A 6400-nucleotide genomic window follows, 5' to 3' on the forward strand; every position below is an offset into this window, starting at 1 on the left:
AAAGCTGAAGAAAGAAGATGTTCTGAGAGAAGAGATTATTTAATGCTCTCTGAGCTTGGTGGTTTTCTTGCAGAGGTTTCATGACCAAACTAGGTAAATATCATCATCGATGTACTGGTGATGTTACCTAGTTGGGTAATGAAACGTCTGCAAGAAAACAGCCAAGTTCAGAGAGCACCAAGGATCCTACAGCTAAAATAGTTAGCATCCTAATTAAGTAGTTCCCGAATAAAGGAATTACCAAAGAGAAAAGCACACACTACCAACATTGGCAAGGCAAACCACTTGTACATATAGATAAAACAAACCCAACTCCCGTTTAGCACTGATGATATTACCAAGTTGGGTAATGAAATGTCTGCAAGAAAATAACCAAGCTCAGAGAGCACCAAGGAGCTTTCAAAGAAAATGTTGCTTTGGGGTGGGGGGAGAGAAATTTGGTTGAAAATACTTTGGGTTGCAAGAAGAATATATCTCCCAATAAAATATGACGTGAAATCAGGTTAATTTACCAAAAAAAGCACCGAGAAAAGCTGAACCTTGAATATTTGGGTAAAAAATTGGAAATCATTGGAGACCTCAATCAAAATGAGGCTGACATACTGACTAGATACCATCTCTAATAGCACAAAGAATTCAGGCAAGCACAAACTTGACAAGCACTCCTGATGAACTAATGCCCGTAGGGTCATGAATTTGAGGATCAACCAAACAAATAAACAAGGACAGAAATCTAATTGTACATCAAGGCTGAAGTTTTCTCCTTTTAACCAACACATTATACAGGTCAAGAAACCAGGAAATGATGAATTCTAGGCCTCCCCTTGGACATGAAAGCTGGCTGGGTGACTGAGCCAGCCTGTCTCTCTTGCTCAACCCACCTCACAGGGCTGTTGTGGGGAAAAATAGGAGAGTATATGTTTGCCTCGATGGATGGAGGGAAGGATGATAGCTAGCCAAATAGATTTGCTTAATGATGGCATGTAGAAGCTACTTCTGCAGTCAGCTGCCTACAATTTGGCAGTTCAAATCCCACCAGGCTCAAGATTAACTCAGCCTTCCATCCTTCTGAGGTGGGTAAAATGAGGACCCAGATTGTTGGGGGCAAAATGCTGACTCTGTAAACCGCTTAGAGAGGGCTGTAAAGCACTATAAAGCGGTATCTAAGTCTAAGTGCTATTGCTATTGCTATGATGCACTTAACAACTGCAGGCATTCCTTAAAACTGTGGCAAACGTGGTCATATGGAAATGCTGGTCCCAATTGTGGTTGTAAGTTGAAGTTGACTTTTTAGGGGGAATTTTTTGTGTGTGTGTGGCGTTGCCTTTAGGAAATGCCTAGCTCTGCTGCTATTTTTCTTTTAACTCAATTTTTAATTGAATAATTTTTAACTATTGTTATTTATTAGACAGGTAATTGTGAACTTACAACTGAGCCAAAAAAAATCTGTTATTAAGTGAGACCTTTGTTAAGTATGTTTTGCCCCATTTTATGACCTTTCTTGCCATAGCTGTTAAGTGAATCACTGCAATTGTTAAATTAACTGGTAAGTGAATCTGGCTTACCCATTGACTTTGCCTGTCAAACGTTCATAAAAGATCATTGCACGACCCCTGGGATATTACAACTGTCATAAATATGAGTCAGTTGCCAAGCTCTAAATATCTGTCACATGACCATGGAGATGCCACACTGGTCATGTGAAAAAGTATCTTTTTTCAGTGTCATTGTAACTTCGAATGGTCACTAAACGAACTATTGTAAAGTCGAGGACTACCTGTAATTTATTTTCTCCTCTTTTTAACTTTTTATGTTTCTAATATTTTATTTGTAACACTCCTGTTCTGACCAAGGCTTATGGAGACACTAAAAAACACACGTTAGTCCCCAAACCCATTTTTTCTTTATTTCAATGGCTGTGAATTTTAGTCATTCATAGCCCGTGATGCAGAGGTATTCACCAGGTTCTGACCAGTTCTGGAGAACCGGTAGAGGAAATTTTGAGTAGTTCGGAGAATCAGCAAATACCACCTCTGACTGGAGATTTTACAGTATCCTTCCCCTGCTACGCCCAGCAAGCCACGCCCACAGAACCGGTAGCAACAAAAATTGAATCCCACCACTGCACGTAATGAGTCTGAAACAGTTTGTAAATAGTCCCATGGAAGTCTGCCAAAGCCCTTCAGGATAAGTCTGATAAACATGCACCTTTATCTTCCTTGAAATGCTACCAATGACTAAATGTCCAATTAGTTACATGAGGCCAAAATGGAACAAATTCAACACCGAGCTTCAGGTTTCAAACCAACCAGTATGAACAAAGTTGCTTCCTGCAAAGATTCCTGTCCTTTTGCTCCTCCTTTATGTTTTATGGGAGGGCCAATCATCTCCAAGTCTTACTTCCGAGTCACCCCTTTTGTCTTAATTGTTCTTGCCTTCTGGCAGCTCTGCGCTCACTGGGAACAGGCTCCTCTTGTTCCTCTGTCACACTGCTGTCAGATTCTGGAGGCTCCGGAGTCAGCACATAACTCCCAGATGTCCCTGGCCCCATCTCTGCATCAGACACAGGACCCTCGTCCGAATCCTCCCCAGATTCCCGGACTGGCCCATGCTCCTCCTCATTGTCCAACTGTGCTCCCGTCTCTGCAGGCTGCCTAGGGACCACAACAACTCCCTCCTTGAGGGAGACAGATGTTTTTTAAAAATTTGAGAAATAAATTTCACTAGAATTTTTTGCACTTGGGTGTGTGTGTGTGTTTGCATGTGTGTGTGAAAACACTGCTTATTTATATGAATAAAATATTGTCATAAATATTAAATCAATAATGCTCAGATCAGCACGAGACCATATCCAATTTTTATGACCTTTTTTTCTGCAGTTGTTAAGTGAATGCTGCGATTATTGAGTGAACTGATTGTTCCCCATGGGACAGTTTTTGCCAAAGTAAATACTGATTTTTGGCAAAAACATTGTAAATTGTCATATTGTCAGGATGTCGCAGATGGCTGTAAGTGCAAACTAGTTGCTGAGTACTAAAAATGTGGTCACATGACCATGGGACTTCAAATCCAGATCATAAGTCCCAATTTGGGGGTCTGACACTATGCGATCAGTCATAAGTTGAGGACTATCTGTACTTGGGTTTTGAGTGCATGGCTGAAGCCATGCTTCCTGGCAGACTCAGGATGAAAACAACATTGCCTTTCACTGTCTTGATATTGCAATAAAAGTAGTTGATACCAACATGCTCAAAATCAGGGGTTAAATTCTCTCTCCCTTCTGTCACATTAAAAAAGGGGGTGTCGTACCCAGAGTTCAGTAATGTATGTATGTGTGTATAGCAATAGCACTCACTTATATGTTGCTTCACAGTGCTTTACAGCCATCTCTAAGTGGTTTACAGAGTCAGCCTATTGCCCCCAACAATTTTGGGTCCTTATTTTACCTACCTTGGAAAGATGGGGAGCTGAGTCAACCTTGAGCCTGGTGGGATTTGAACTGCCAAATTGCTGACAGCTGACAGTCAGCAGAAGTAGTCTGCACTACTGCACTCTAACCATTGTACCACCACAGCGCTCGCTCTCTCCCTCCCTCTCTTTTTCTCTCTCTCTCTCCATATCGACATACATGTATATGTATATTTATGTGCGTGTGTGTGCAGATATGTGTATATGTGTGTGTATTGATTTTAGTAGCTGGAACAATAAAGTGTGCAATAGGTCAGAACACACAGTTGTAGTTGATTAGTTAAAGAGTGCTGAGTCATGTATGAGGTAATCTATACTGCGATTGGTTGCCATAAGTATAAAGAGGGTGTTTCCCTTTTTTCACACACACACACACACACACACACACACACACATATATATATATATATATATATATATATATATATATATATATACACACACACACACGCACACACACACACACACACACACACATACATACATATTTATATACTTTTAAAGTTGTAGCAACGTTTCAGCAGAATCTCATCTGCCATCATCAGGCTTCTGTATTGTGTTCGTCTATGAGTCAGACTTCTACAGTTGTTTCAGTTTTAAATTTGGGGCTAGCCTACTGCTGTGCCAGAATGGTTTTTTCTTCATCCTGATTGGTTGGGAGTCTTGGTCTGTGTTTATTGGTCTTGGAGTTTGCTGTGTTCTGCTTGATTGGTGTTTCTAATATCTTCTGTCTGTTTTGTGGCTTTTTGTGTCTTGATTGGCTGGCAACATTGTGTTCCTGTATTGGAGGCTTTTAGTGCAGCTTGGCTCCGAGTAAATGGACGGCTATCATTTGTTGAGAAGCTAGGGCGCCTGGTTGGGGTGTGTTTGAGCTGGAGGTATCGGGGGATCTGTTTGTGCCCAGGTGTTTGCCTGGCTAGTGGTGTGGAGATTTTTTTTGTTAGTGAGTGCAGGCTTCCAAATAATTGACAGTCTGGTGGAATCATCTCTTCTATTCATGCTTTCAGGTCTTTTTTCAATCTCTATGGCTTCTCTGATAATTCTGTAGCTGGGGTTTTCTTTTGTGGCTAGGGTTTTGGTGCCATTGAAGTTGATGCTATGACCTGTGGCTTTCATGTGTTGGACTAGTGAGGAAGTGACTAGTGAGGAAGTGACTAGTGAGGACTAATGAGGAAGAATATATATATCACACACACATATAGATTACAAGTTTGTGCTAGTGTGTCTTCCTCTGGACAGCTGCTACGCAATTCCTTGACAATTATACACACACACACACACATACACATACATATACACACACTAACACAACATATGTATATGTATATGTGTGTGTGTGTGTGTGTGTGTATATATATATATATATATATATATATATATATATATATATATATATATATATATATATATATATATATATTCTTTCGCAGGTACTTACATGTATGGCATTCAGCTTTGTTCGTACATTGTAGCATTTTCCCAGTCATTGTAGTTGTGCTTTTGTATAGTGTCTCAGATGAACACTATACAGAAGCCTGATGATGGCAGATGAGATTCTGCTGAAACGTGATACAACTTTAAAAGCACAACTACAATGACATGGGAAAATACCCTAACAAAGCTGAATGACTATATATATATATATATATATATATATATATATATATATATATATATATTGCTAAGACTCAAATGGTCCAGCTTAATATATTATTTAATATAATTAATATTAATTACATATTTTATTTTATCATATAAAATTAGCATATAGTAATATCAATAAAATAATAATTAATTAAGATTAATATAGTTAATACATTAATATATTAACTCCAAAAAAACCCAATGTGATCACAGGATCATATAATACGGGTCAGGGATCTGATGTCCATCATTTTAAACAAATTCTTTGGGGAATCCTACACGTCCTAAATACAATTTTTGGATGAATCCATCTTCATCTCAAACCTGCAGTTATAATTTTCAATTTTTAATCATCAACACCATTGCTGTGGCTTTATTGGAAATTCCAGTTCTTTAATCCATGTGTGAAGTATCTCAAAAATGTCCACACACACTTGTAGTAAATCTATAGAGAGGTCAGCCCTGGTGCTGAATTCTCTCTTCCCTCTCTGTTTTTCTGCTGCTGAGCAAAATGCAAGTAGTCCTTGACTTACAACCGTTCATTTAGTGACCATTCAAAGTTGCAACAGCACTCCAAAAAGTGACTTCTGGCCATTTTTTACACTTACAATTGTTTCAGCATCCCTACGTCACGTGATCAAAAGTTAGACGCTTGGTTCATATTTATGACGGTGGCAGTATCCCAGGGGATCAAGAGATCCCCTTTTTGCGACCTTCTGACAAGCAAAATGAATGAGGAAGCCAGTTTCACTTAACAACTGAAATTACTGAAGAACAATCAACTAATGAAACAACTTGTCCTCGGAAGTTGTGGGAGCTTCATCACTTGAGACCTTCAAGAAGAGATTGGACTGCCATTTGTCAGAAATGGTGTAGGGTCTCCTGCTTGGGCGGAGGGGTTGACTAGATGACCTACAAGGTCCCTTCCAACTCTGGTTATCTGTTGTTACTTACTTAACAATTGCAGTGATTCACTTAACAACTGTAGCGATTCACAATGGTAGCAGGTAAAATGGAGTAAAGCTCACTTGTCCCTTGTCTTGCTTAGCAATGGATATTTTGGGCTCAATTGTGGTCGTAAGTCAAGATCTACTTGTAATGTGGATTCTTCCCCCTATCCCCCTCTCTCTGTCTCCTTTTTCCATGGGAGTTGAATCAGGAACATCCATCCTCTGGGAATTAATTGCCAGACACGAGCCGCAAAGAGCTGGAAGTGGCTAATGATCAGGTTGCTCTCCTTTGTGTCAAGCCAGTTTTGGTGCCAGTCCAGCTTCTCCAGACCAGATAC

The sequence above is a fragment of the Notechis scutatus genome, chromosome Z (genome assembly GCF_049901735.1).
Source record: "Notechis scutatus isolate UNSWTSFEM ecotype Mainland chromosome Z, rNotScu1.2, whole genome shotgun sequence".
Classification (NCBI taxonomy): Eukaryota; Metazoa; Chordata; class Lepidosauria; order Squamata; family Elapidae; genus Notechis; species Notechis scutatus.